We start from the raw sequence: 13384 nt of genomic DNA, 5'->3' as shown, positions 1-13384 counted from the left end.
ACTGAGGATGCCTTCAATCCCTTTGCCCAAATCAAGATATTATACAGGACTGGCCCCAGTACTGAGCGCTGGGGAACCCCACTGGTGACCAGCTGCCCATTGGACACAGCTCCTTTCACCACCAATTCCTGGGCCCAGCCATCCTGCCAGTTTTCAACCCAGTGCTTGTCTAAGTGATATGCAGACAGTTTCTCCGAAAAAAATGTTGTGGGAAATGGTGTCAAAGGCTTTATTTAAGTTCAGGTAGAAGAAAACATCCACTGTCTTTCCCTCATCCACTAAGCACCCTGTCATGGAAGGAGATCAGGTTGGTCAAGCAGGACCTGTCTTTCCTAAATCCATGTTGGCTGGGCTTGAATCCCTGGTTGCCCTGCACACGCAGCGTGATGGCACTCAGGATGAGCTGTTCCATGACCTCCCCAGGCACTGAGCTCAGCCTGACAGGTCTGTAGTTCCCTGGATCTTTCTTCTGGCCCTTCTTTTGGATGGGCGTCACATTTGTCAACATCAAGTCATCTGGGCCCTCCCTGGTAATCCAGGTCCCTTGGGTGGATCCCATTTGGATGCAAAGCCCTGTGTGTATCTGCAGCAGGTCTCTGAGCATTTCCATTGGATTATGGGGGGTGCATTCTGGTCCCTGTCTTCCATCTCAGAGAGCTGGGAGCCTGAAGAACAACTGGTCTTGCTAATAAGGACTGAGGCAAGGAAGGTCTATTATGTACCTTTTCCTCATCCTTTGTCAGTACATTTGCCCTTGCAGCATCCAGTAAAGGATGGAGATTCTCCTTAGCCCTCCATTTGTTGCTGATGTATTTATAAAGACATTTTGATTGTCCTTTCATTCCACTGAAATTATAGGAAGCTGTGTTAGGGGAAGTTTACATTGGACATTAGGAAGAATTCCTTCCCTGAGAGCACTGTTGGTCACTGGAACATGCTCCCCAGGGAAGCGGTCTCAGGCCCCAAGCTTGTTGGAGTTCAAGGAGCACTTAAGTCATATGGTTTAGATTTAGGCAGTCCTGTGAGGAGCAGGGGGTTGGACTCAATGATCCTTATTGGTCCCTTCCAGCTCAAGATATCCTGTGATTCTATAATTCTGTGATTCAGGGTGATAGGCAGGAGAGCCGATGTGATTGTCATAGATTACTCCCACCATGATGAAGATGAGCAGTTGTTCATTGCTTTTGTTACCTTGAAGGTGCTTGCTCACCTTCTGCAGCCGTGTTGCCTAATGCATAGGGGGATTACCCTTTGCATGTTACCCTTTGGCTAAACCTGTGTGACTTCATACCGCACTCCCTCAGTGTTTTCCAGATTTACTCAATAAGGGCATTTCAACAATTTCTGGAGGCGTTTTCAAGTTTAGCTTTATTTTCTTGCATAGTTTCTTAGAAATTTTCTTTCTTTCTTTTTGCAGCTTTATTTTTGGTGGGAAGAGAACAGTTTCATACACAGACCACAACAGCAAGGGGTACTGAAAACACATCCCTGTTATGGGATACTCAGTTTCAAAGGCCTCATACTCTGGGGACTGGCATATGGCCACTTAAAACAAACATCAACTCTCTTGACTGTCCCTCCCCAACCTGCCCACCCTTTGCCTTCCCATCCATCTTCTAGCCATAGCATTTTATTCAATGCCATAAAGTCTCCTACATGTACACCAAAACTGTGCATTTACTTTTTGATGAATTAGTTTTCAGACAGATAAGGTCCTTCATCCAGATCACTGCACAAATCTTTGCTGATAGCACAGGGAAGGTGATGAGGAAAGGGCAGAGGAAAAAAAGAGTGTAATGTCATCTGTCTTTGAAGAGGTTCATATTCTTGTGGGGTTGAAATATCTGTGAGACTACAGCCTTAGAAGTAAAATCCCATTTTGCACTACAGTGCTTTTAAACTGTTTTCTAGAAATATGTTGCCACCTCTGGGTTCCTGAATATGCCAGTCTGTGCATGAGAGATTGAATGAGAAATTAATTTTTCTGTTGAGATGTTTCCACATCTTACAAGTAATTAAGCATTGGTTGGGAAGAAGCTGGCTCAGTCTGAGACCCAGGAACTGCCACGATACAGACCGGTTCTGCTCATGAAACACTTTTTCTGCCAGGAGATGTATCCAGCCATTCATTCCCTTCTCTGAAAAATTCCTGGAATAATTATATTAAGTGGAGCTTCATGCTAAACAAAATTGTTTTAACACTTCCCATGTTCTTTTTCTCTCTGAAAGAAAATAAATAATTTTATTCCCAACTAAATTTGTAGTTCTCCTTTTCAGCCAAGAGCTAAATGAGAAAGGCAGTCATTTATGTAACCCCTTCTGCAAGTTTGAGCAGGCTCACAGACCTTTACTGATGGGTCTGGACATAGGGTGGCACCAGTCACTCTCTCTGGCAGCCAAAAAGAAAACTCCTCTGGGTACCTTATGTTGTCTCACAGAAGCTCAGCTCCATTCCTTTCAGCTTCCTGAGGGTGTGCCTTCACCTCTGTGCCTTTCAATACCAGTAACTTAACGTCCTTATTTTTCTACAGGGCTTCCAAGAATAAGTTGTATGTTATGTGATCTTTTTAGCTGGGCAATTTTGCTTAAATCCCAGGGCACTTAGGAAGTGCAACTTCCCTTTCCATCGACGTAACTGTTGATCCATTTTTTCCACTACAGCATAAGCATGAAACTGAAAACAGAGCTTTTTGCAACCTTCTGCAGCTTTCTAGAGTCACTCTTCAGATGAGCAACAGCCACCCAAATCTCGCACAGGTCTCCTTAAAGCATGGAATATTTCCAAACACTCTTAAGGAAGCAACAGAACAGTAGGATAATTGCAGCTTACTTGAGCCCCTCTTCCTTCCAAGTCAAACAGACAATACTGAAAAAAATACAGTGATACTTTGTCTGTGCTATTCCAAAAGGAGTTTGTAGTTTCTGGTTTTCACAAGTAGAAATTAGAAAGGGAGTGAGTGAAGCTTGGATCAACACGGATCAGCAGATAGACAGGGCTAGTCTCAGGTGCTTTACAGAATTTAGAGGAGAACTTGTAAAACATACAAGTTCAGGATAAGTTCACAAGATATACCTATACATTCATAATTTCTAGGGAGTTCATAGGACTTTAATAACAATAACAAAATAAATATAAATCTCTCTAACTGCACATTTCTGTTCCTGAGTCATGGCTGCAGAGCTCATGAATTTTACTTTTTCTCCCTTTGGCAGCTTCAGAAACCCTGTAGTGTCTCATGTTCCAGTAAGCAAAAAATTAATTTACAAGGTCTGGGCATCCAGGTAAAACCCAGTAGCAGTATTGAACTTACACAGCTGGACTGCGGGTCTGCAGAGAATTGACTAAATAGTGTCCAGTCCCAGCAAGGAACAAGGCTTGGTGTAAAACCAGTCATGGATTCCCTGGCAGCCTTCTCTTTTCCCAGGTAACTTCTCTTTTTAAAGTTACCCAAACCCTGGTCCAAAGCACAAATGAAATGTTTTTCCCTCGGGCTGTCAGCATGATGAGCACTGGCACTCAGTCTGTGTGATGAGTGTGTTAGAATGCTCAGGTTGCATAGGTAGGATGCTGGAAAATGGATAGATAAACAGATATTTAGACTGTAGCTCTGGTGAACTGGCACAAGTTTAGCTGTTTCTTCCTCTCCGAGACTGTCATGAAAATTTGCAACTGGCCCATGCCAACTGAGGAGAGAGGTAGGATGCAAAGCATAGAATTACAATGGGCAAATGTTAATTCACGTGCATGAGGTGTCCCAGCCAAATTGGGGCAACCTGAATGTGGTTTTACACACAATTCTTATACCCTTCAAACATTCAGGTAATACATTATTTGACTAATCACTTACACCTACACTACTGATTATTAATAACAGTAAATCTCTGCAAAGCACCTGCATTTTTTCAGAATTCTTACTGCTTATCTGTTGATCCAGACATTCCTGGATTCAGTCTTGCTATAATTACTTGCTCTGATGCCAGAAGATGCAGGGAAGATGTGGTCTAGGTTATCTTGGTTGTCAAAGTCAATATTTCCAGGACTAGGTTACCTTTTTTAGTTTCTTTTACTTGAGCAGAAGCAATATGAATGTCAGTAAAATTTCACAACTTTGTGACAATACAGTGTACAATGTGAAATAATACATGTTAACAAAACTAATACACTCTTACATTATAAAGATTGGTTGATATAATAGTCAAGGAAAATAATTTTCACATACCTAATGAAAATAATAATTAAAAATATAGGTGGGTGAATAGTCAGCTAATGTAGATTGTGGTTTTTCTCCTCTCTAGCATTTATTTCCATTAAAGCTCATAAGCAAAGCCCTAAGCAGAAACGAATGATGGCAAGGAAGGAACAAAGCAGAGAATAAGCCTGGTCTGTAAGCAGAACACTGCTTGTTTCAAGGGAGAGCTGAGACTCAGAAGCCTTCTGGCTGGTAAAAAAATAAATCTCATTGTTTGTGATAAAGATTTAAAAAATATAATTAAAAACATAACTGTATACTGGTGGTTGCCAAGAGTCAGTGTGGAGACTGTAAAGGTGCAGGGTCTGTTTTTTAACATTCCATCTTGAGCTGCCCCTCAATCCTTTGCACTTCTATGCTTCCCCAAATTATCTTCAGTTATCTCTTATGAATTTTCTGTAAGCTTCTCCTCTTTCTGTGCCAAGTTTTCTTAGGGAGAAAATACCTTTGTACTTCACCAAACACAGCAACAAACAAAACAACAAGGCTTTACATATAGGATATCCAGAGGATATTGTAAGGTTTTAGTTTACTGATCTGTATGATTATTTTCCAGAAATCTGTGAAGGAAAATGTGCTATTTCAGACAGTTGCAGTGATAAATCTAGCCTTGAAAAAATCTTCTTGAAGATTTTATCCACTAAATAGTTCTGCTTCAAAACGGCTTGTCAAACATGTCCTCTCATGTATAAATAGTACCCTTCTTATTCTTTGCTTTGCCTGCTATTCTATTTGCTGTTCCCAGCTCCTCCCTTTCTTCTTCAGATCCCTTTCTTTCCTTGTCTGTCTTTTATAGTTGCTCTGTGTGTATCTTGCTTTCTCTACCTCTGTCTCCCACCTCTCTTACTCTTACCCTCCTTCTTCTCTCCTTTTTCTTTGAAACTCTATTCCCCTTGTCTTAGCCTCACCCCTCCCTTTTATCCTCCTCAGCTATTCTCTCATGGGTGGTTTTCTTCTCTTTGGTTTGTGTGGTCTGCCCTGCACATTCCAGTTCTTTTCTCTTCAAGACCTAACAGGTTTCACACAGTGACGAGAGTATTTGATAAATGAATTATGCTTTGCTGCTCTGACCATTGTTTGAATAACTTCAACTTTAAATATTACGAGATCTGTTTGTGTGTCTGGACATTTGAAGCTCACTATTGTGTGGAATCATCTCTATAAAATGAATGTGTGTCTGAGTACATGATTGCCTTTATCAGTGTCTCCAAACTTTCTTGATCACATATCCCTCTTGGTAAAAGGCTTTAGCATACACCCCCATTATACATATATTTACTTATTTATAAATTATGTTCTACTGAAGTTCTATTACTTTCCTCCTGCACAGCAATGGGTTGCCTTGCATACCCCTTTGGGGTTCATGCAGCCCTCTTTGGAGATCACAGCTCTATATCATGCAAGCCACACTGTTGCATGAGATATGCTGGTTTTGTCACATTTAAGATTCTCCTGAGAATCTGCTCCATGTGCGGTAGTTCGGGATTGAGAGCTTTTTCTTCTCTGTTTCTGTCACGTCGGCTGTGGTTGTTTATATATTGATAGTGCTGAAGTTTCCTGGTAGGGTGCATTAATTTGCCTAGCAGAGGGAAGATTTCAGAAACTGGAATTTTTTTTTTTTTAAACATACAAATTCTGCAGCATTGCAAAATGCCGCAACACTGGAAGAAAAACATTTAAAGGGTGAGCTAAAAATTAATCCCTCGTAAAAGATTGACTGTCAGCTATCCTTTCACCAGGTGAAGTTTTAAAGAGGATTTGGATGTTGCATGTGCACGCGTGTGCACAGGAACTTTTCTCAGACTTCCCCATTCAGTGTAGCAGTTTGCTCATGCTTGGCTTTCATTCCACAAGAAGGAGGAGGAGGAGGTTTTGGGAGGAATATTCCGTTACCATAAAGGGGAGGAAGTGTTTCTGCAGCTATTGAACAAAGCAGCTAGTTAACCTCTTTCTCGACCCCGGTGCAATGGTACAGTCCCACTGCTCCTTTCTAGGGGCCAGATGCTCCTCATAGTAGTAAAACAAGGAAGAAAGGAAAACATATGTGCAAAAATTTACTACCCAGCTAGTAAGGACCAGATTCCAGGAGGAGCTGAATACCTGCAATTTCTCCTAAAGTAAATTTCTTTTAGAATCAGATGTGAAGAGGGAGAGGGAGGGAAGTTGGAAGGAAAGAGGTCTGTTGTAATTCGTGTCTAGAAACCCCCACAGAGAGGATTAAGAAAGAAACTATGCTGTCTGGGAAAAAGTAGGTATTTGTGTTACTCTGCATATATACAGAACTGCTAGAAAAGGCTGTGCTCTGTGGAAACCAGCCCTAGCTTTTTGAGCACTGAGATGTGTCACTGTCTGCTGACAGTACTTCTTTTAAGCAGAACTTTATTTAATGTGCTTTCCTTTTGTATGTGTTCCAGTGTCTTACGTGGAAGGGAATCGTGGTCACTTTCTAGTGTGTGCATTGTGAAGCTCATACTTCAAACCAAAGGGAGATACTACAGGAACAGAAGCCCAAAATTCTACTCTGTGTTATCACAGAAGCATTTATGAATTGTAAGGCACTTCGTTTTGGTATCTTTTCCATCCAGTCCTAATGCATGCTGTGTTTAGCTCACTGCCCCATCCCTCATTTTCTGCTGCTCAGCTGTGTAACTCACTGAATGGTAGGGACGAGCAGAGGGTAATGCTGTGTGCCTCATCCGCTAGCATTTCTCTGTATGCAGCCCAGTGACATTTGAAGAATGAGTAGGTACACTCTTCTGGCACTGGCAGGAAACAGGAGACACCCAGAAAGATTCTTCAAGAAAGATGCTTTCAATCCTTTGTTTCCACATTGGAAGGTGAGATTCTCTTTCGGAAGAACTGAGAAACCCTGTTTGATTCACCCACATGATTAAGGTTTGTCAGTACCTAGAATGAAGGAAGCACCTCACCTCTGTGACATTTCACAGAATCACAGCATGGGTCAGGGTGGAAGGGATCACGGGAGGGATCATCTGCTCCAGCCTCCCTGCTCAAACAGGATCATCCCAGAGCACAAGCACAGGATTGCATCCAGATGGCTCTGGAATATCTCCAGTGAGGGAAACTCCACAACCTCTCTGGAAAATCCATCCCAGTGCTCAGTCACCTGCACAGCGAAGCTATTCTTCCTCATACTCAGGTGGAGCTTCCTGTTCATCAGTTTCTGCCCAGTGCCCCATGCCCTAGTGCTTGGCACCACGGAGAAGAGCCTGGATCCACCCTCAGCACCCTCCCTGCAGATACTTGTGGCACTGGTGAGCCCCCTCTCAGCCATCTCTTCTAAAGGCTAAACAGGCCCAGCTCCCTCAGCCTTTCCTCATAAGAAAGGCACTCCAGTCTGTTAATAATCTTTGTAGCCCCCCACTGGACCTGCTTCTGGAACTCCATGTCTCTCTTAGACTTAGGAGCCTAAACTGGACACAGCGCTCCAGAGGAGCATCTCCAGAGCTGAGCAGAGAGGAAGCATTGGAGGTGGAGTACAAGTAAGCACAAATGCACGAACTTGAGGCTGGGTTATACAGACCAACAGGAGATGGCACACAGTAGCACGGATTTCAACAACGTCAAGAGAGACTGACCAAGGATCAGTCTTGTGCAGCAGCCAGGCTGTCCTTCCTGACCTGAACCTGGCAGGGGTAGGGGCTGGGGCAGGGGCTTGGGCAGGCACGGCCGCGGCCACGCTCGGGATCCCCGGAGGGCAGGCGGTGAGGGAAGCCCCTTTTGGAAAATCCCCCTCTGGAAGAGGCTGGCTGGGGGAAGCGGGAGGGGTTCGGCAGCACAGCCCGGGATCGCGGAGGGAAGCCGGTGCCGCCCAGCGACCCGCCCAGCGGAGCGGCTCCGGGGGCCGGGGCAGCGGCGGGGCGGGCGGCACGGAGGATGGCCATGGCCGCGGAAGTGACAGCAGGGGCTGCAGCCGCCTCGGAGTGCGGGATCCCGCAGCGCCCCCACCCCCATTTGCCGTCGCTGGGCTTCTGCGGAGGAAAGCAGGTCGGGGGGGCGGAGAGAGAATGGAGGAGGGGCACGGCGAGGAAGGGAGGGAGGGAGAGGGGAGAGAAAGCGAGAGAGAGAGAGAGGAGCCCGGAGAAAGGGACGAGGCAGATCCTGGGAAGCGAGAGGAACAGAGACTCCTGCAGGCGGGGGAACCTGGGCGGGGAGAGGACATTCCCAGTGAAGGGCCCGGAGGGGAGCGCAAGCATCGGGACTGCTCACAAGCATCCGACTTGTTGAAAGACGTCGAGCGAGGCCAGAGGCTGAGGGGGCCGGGGGACAAAGCGGCGCTGGGCGCGGAGCGAGCAGGAGCTGGCGCTGGCCCGCCGGGATGGTGCAGCTCGCGCGGTGAAAATGGTCTTTGTCCAACTTTTGTGATGCCGGGAGGCCGGGCGGCACGGCTCTAGCGGGAAGGGCTGCTGCGAACACCGCTCGAGTAATGCTGGGAAGTGGAGGGGGTGTTGCTGGAGTCCTGCACAAGGTACCGTGGCGGGCGGGCGAGGACGGGCATTGTTGAGTCCGGCCGGGGCGCTCGGAGCGAGCGGGACGTGGTCGCGGGTACCCGCGGGTCTCGCCAGCCGGGGGAGGGGGCACAGAACAAACGAGGACACTTCGAGAGGGGTTAAAACTCCTCGGGTGATGTTCTTTTTCCTCCTTTCCCGGTGTGTGCTGTTCAAGGCGGCGTTACCGGGACCCTGTCCCCGAGCGCACCGCCGCTGTCAGGTGGCGGCCGTGGGCACGGGGAGGACAGATGTGGGGAATCCGCTCACGGAGATGCCATCGCCCCCAGAGCCCTTGTGCTACCTTTGGTCTGCTCCCACCGGCGGTGTTTCCCCTCTCTCTACCCCCCTGGAGAGCCACAGGGAAATGCTGCCTTGGAAGTCTCTGAAGCAGGGCTTGAGGGATGCTGGTGTGGGTTCCCGATCCTCGTGGAACGACACAAGGGAGGCTGTGTGGCCTTGTCTGTGGGTAGGGTTGCTCAGCGCTCTTGAGGGGGACAGATGGCTGTATGAGTGCTTGTGGCAGAGAAAAGCCATGTTAGGCTATTTTTCAAGGAGATGATGCAAGTTACTACTACTCAGGCTAAATAAATCTGTGAATGTGGGAGGGGCTGTTGTGATGGGTAATTTTAATTTTGCCTTTTGTGGGTTTTACTGAGATGATTTCACTTACTCTGAAGTTTCTCTTGCTATTACCACACTCATTTGGTTGGGAAGGAGAGTATCACCTGCCTTTACTACAAGTTCCAGAAATCAGAGAGTAAAGATGGGGAAGCAAATCTCCCGAAGGGCATCCTTCACTAGCAGTGGTACCAAGTCATGCAGATTCATGATGAAGTAGAGTGAGGGGGCAAATGGAATCAACAACGTCAAGGAGAGTTAGCTGCCCCCCAGACACGTCTGTTACAGAGACAAATCTGTAGACTCAGCTACAACGAAGGAGCAGGCTTCCTTTTTCATTGTTATATAGGTTCTAATCTGAAACATGGAACTGGATGTAGGTGCACCTCATGTTTAGTCACAGCTAATCCACTTGCCCTAAGCCATTAACACAAGGTTTATTGGCTAATTTTAGGTATTTCTTCACTCCCAGTTTGAAATAATTCCAATGCTGATGTTCTTTTGGGAGAAGGAAAGGAAAAGATCATCTACAACCTAGTAATCCTTCTCACCCCATCTCACTGCAGAAAAAAATACTGGTTTTCTCTTGAAGTTCATTCCCTAAATTCAATACCTTGCACTGCTTCAGTTTACTTTGCTGATGTATTGGCAAGCTTCAGATAACTGCACATAATTGCATCCTTTCCTTTTCTGCCTTTTGCATGTATGCTTTCTTAGCCAAATTACATATGTGCAGTTTTTAATTCCTTGACTTGTGTGCCCTCCTAGCCACTAAACATTTTTCTTGTCTCCTGAGCTCTCTCCTATTTGACATTCTTGCACTTGAACTGAGCTGCTCAGAATTGTTTGCATGGCCATGTGTTTTGATACTTGGAAAATGCATCACTTTGGGACACTGGATATTGTATGAAATAGGATTGTATATCTTTCTAATTTAATCACTGAAACCTCACAGAAAGTCATGTTTTCTTCTACTGTTCTGAAGTTCTCAGCTCTTCCTATCTGTTATCTGTGACAAGAACAGCTTAGGTTGTGGAGACTTTTTGGAGGGGGTTGGGGAGGAGATGTCTGTTGTCTTTTCTTTTGCCCAAGGCTGCTACTGTCTTTGCCTCCTGTATTTTGCTTGGAGGCTGACCAATGGCACAGTGAATCGTTTTTGGGGGGAAGGCAGCTGGTGGCTCCAAGGAGACAGCTGCTTATTCTCCAGCATGCTCCCATAGGCTGCCAGCAGATGTGTCTGACAAGGGAGCTGATCCTTAGCCCATTGAGAATTGTCTTCTTTATGCCTGTATGGATTCACTGTGTGGATCCCTCTTTGTGCCCAGGTGCAGATGGCTTCCCCTTCTCCCCTCTGATATTGCGTGTGCCATATGCAGAGAATCATGTAAGAGATGAGTGTATTTCCCCCCCCCCCCCCCCCCCGCCCGCCTTATCTCGCGTGCCTCCAATTAAGACAGTTTTGATTTTCGGCCAACTTTCCTTCCCTGGATTGTCAGAAGATTTATGCTTTTCCTCTGGTTCAGGAATGCTCCTGTCTCCAGATCTGCTCTCCCTAAAACTTTCGTTTCCTTGTATTTCATTATCCATCAGCAGTCCCTGTGCAGAGGGTTAACCTGAAGTCCCTACAGATTAGTGCAGAGTGCTTTTGAAGCACACTTAAGGTTGCACAATATGTTTTTATTTTTCATTTCTGTGGCCATATTGCATATGTTTGCTGCACACATAAACAACAGAAGGTGGAAGAAGTACAAATTGGTGTGTGTGGTCAAGCTAGAGCTTTATAATGTCATTTAGCCACCAAACAAGAGGGCAGTATCTTCTAAAAAGGGTGCTGTCATTAAAAAGTATTTATTAAGTATATTCCAGATTGTCTGGTTTTGGTCATAAAACGTGTGATGATTTTTTTCAAAAAGCTCAATGACTTATTTCTGTGAAAAGCTGATTAAAGGCCCCTATCATACTGTCATTATTTAGCCTTGTGTGCTGTGGTTTTTTTCCTTAAACTTGATTTAGTATTATATTACAGTTATATCTTGCTGTTTGATTTGGTTAGCAAGTTTTGTATCATCTTACAGAAATACAGGTAAGGTATTTCTTCCAGCTGCTGAGTGCACACATTCAGCAGTTTTCCAACTCATTATGACCGTATACTTTAGCTTCTACCTGATAAATCGTGGGCTGGATATCACTGTTCTCTCCATGTTTGCTCTTTGGCAACCTTGAAGTGTCATGGGCTTCAGGGGTGTACACAAGTGTATCACAGGTGTATTCTGTAAATAATTCTGTAGATGTTGTACAACAGCAAACTAGTACTTTTTCTCCAGTGCTGCTACATAAACAGACCCCCAAAAGGATAAAAGCTCCTTAATTGCACATGTCATCCATAGCAGTCAAACATGTGAGCAGCAAGTCTGAGTAAGAAAAAGCCATTTAATGTTGTCACTCTTCTCACACTTGATTTATACAAGGAGTTTTAAACTTAACAAAGAACTACACTAGTATTTCCTTCTCAAAGGCACTCTGTTGCACTTTCAAGAAATACTCCTCTGCCACCAGAAATAGAATTTTATCAGAAGTGTACTGTTAATATATATTGTGTTTAAAAAAATGCAATTAAAATGTGTGTACCTTTTGGATATCCTGGCACCTTATTTTATACTGAAAGCGCTGTCTTGCCTCTTAAAAAAAGTCACCACGGAGCAATCTGATACTTCTGTCACAGAAGTCCTACTTGAAGATTGTTCTTGAGACCACTTCTAACAAAAGCTCTTCTAGTCGCTGGTTTCATTTTTCCATGCCTCCAGAGGCCCGTGTGCATTCTGCTAGACAGGCCTGCTTGTCAAGAAGATTTTTGTTCAAACGTTTCACATGCACACCCCCACACCCGTATGCACGGGCGCATGCTCGTGGGTGCACACAGCTATGGGCAAAGAGCAAAAAAGGGTTGGCTGTCCTGGCAGCAGGGAAGATGCTGTGTACCGTAAGAACACAGCCTCTCCAGCCTGAAAACTACAGTCGTACATACGAAAGCTGAATCCTTAAGCTCTTGATTCACCTTAGGATGGAAATTCTCGCCAGCCCAGACCTGCACATTGAAACATACATGACTTCATTTTCAGACAGGCTTTTTTTTTTTTCCCTGTCTCCTTAAGCTTGCCAAGTAAATGATTCCTCTGCTGATTCTGCAGTTTCCAAGTACGTTTTTTTGCTCTGTGCCATGTCTCTGGAAAATATCCAACGTGTCTAAATCATGTAATTAAACCCTAGAATCTAAAGACTGAGAACTACTGACTCTTTGTAAGATATTTCTGTTTTAGCATACTGATGTTTCTCCTGTAAAGCTTTCAAAGCTCCCTAAATGACCTGATCTCTCTCCCACTTACAGCAAAACACTCACATGATATGAATCTGTTTGGCCCAGCTGACCACTTCAGAGGCAGTGTGTAGGATACAGACGCCTGTGTGGAAGCCTTTAGCATCAGGCTTACCACAGGTTCTCTCAGATCCTGGGGATGTCTGCAAATGGAAGCATGGTTCCTTGGCAGAACTCTCTTATCTTCTTAACTATTCTCTAAGAAGAGAGTGGGATGTCACAAGAGGGACAATATTACAGATCCTTCTGGGCAGGTTTTGAATAATTTCAATTTGGAAATTCAAACTGGACTGTTGATAAGAATTTTTGAATTTCCAAATGTTAGGTTTCGCTCACAGCTAGGATCAATTTCATTCCAGTACTCAGAATCTGGAATGCTTTCTGCACCAGGAAGATGTTTGAAATTACTCCTTCTTGGGTTTGAGCCAGGAAGAGGCTGCTGGAAGCACAGCTGGATTGGGATGCATGCCTGCAGTTGTCTCCCAGATGGTCCCTTCCCTTCCTAATGTCAGTAGGCTTTCAGCTGGTGCCAGCAGCAATGGGGATGCAAATATATACTGACATTTTCACTTTTCAGTGAGTTTGCTAATCCCGCTTGGTGCATGTGTTGTCCATAAAGGGGCTAACATATC

General features: G+C 45.0%; 1 protein-coding gene across 3 annotated transcripts in view; it reads left to right on the top strand.

Moving 5' to 3' along the window:
- The first annotated feature begins 8119 nt into the window (after nucleotides 1–8119).
- EPHB6 (EPH receptor B6) overlaps nucleotides 8120–13384 on the top strand; it is a 66136-nt gene continuing 60871 nt past the window's right edge. The window contains exon 1 of one of the 3 annotated variants that reach the window (XM_030267833.4): nucleotides 8120–8258. The gene's annotated coding sequence lies outside the window, so the exon portion shown is untranslated. Of the gene's footprint in view, nucleotides 8259–8318; nucleotides 8740–13384 lie in introns of those variants that run through there. The other 2 variants (XM_002195043.7, XM_072926176.1) reach the window with 2 other exon arrangements.

The sequence above is a fragment of the Taeniopygia guttata genome, chromosome 1 (genome assembly GCF_048771995.1).
Source record: "Taeniopygia guttata chromosome 1, bTaeGut7.mat, whole genome shotgun sequence".
Classification (NCBI taxonomy): domain Eukaryota; kingdom Metazoa; phylum Chordata; class Aves; order Passeriformes; family Estrildidae; genus Taeniopygia; species Taeniopygia guttata.
Note: the sequence above shows the minus strand (reverse complement) of the source record. Positions and strands in the feature narration are given on the sequence as shown.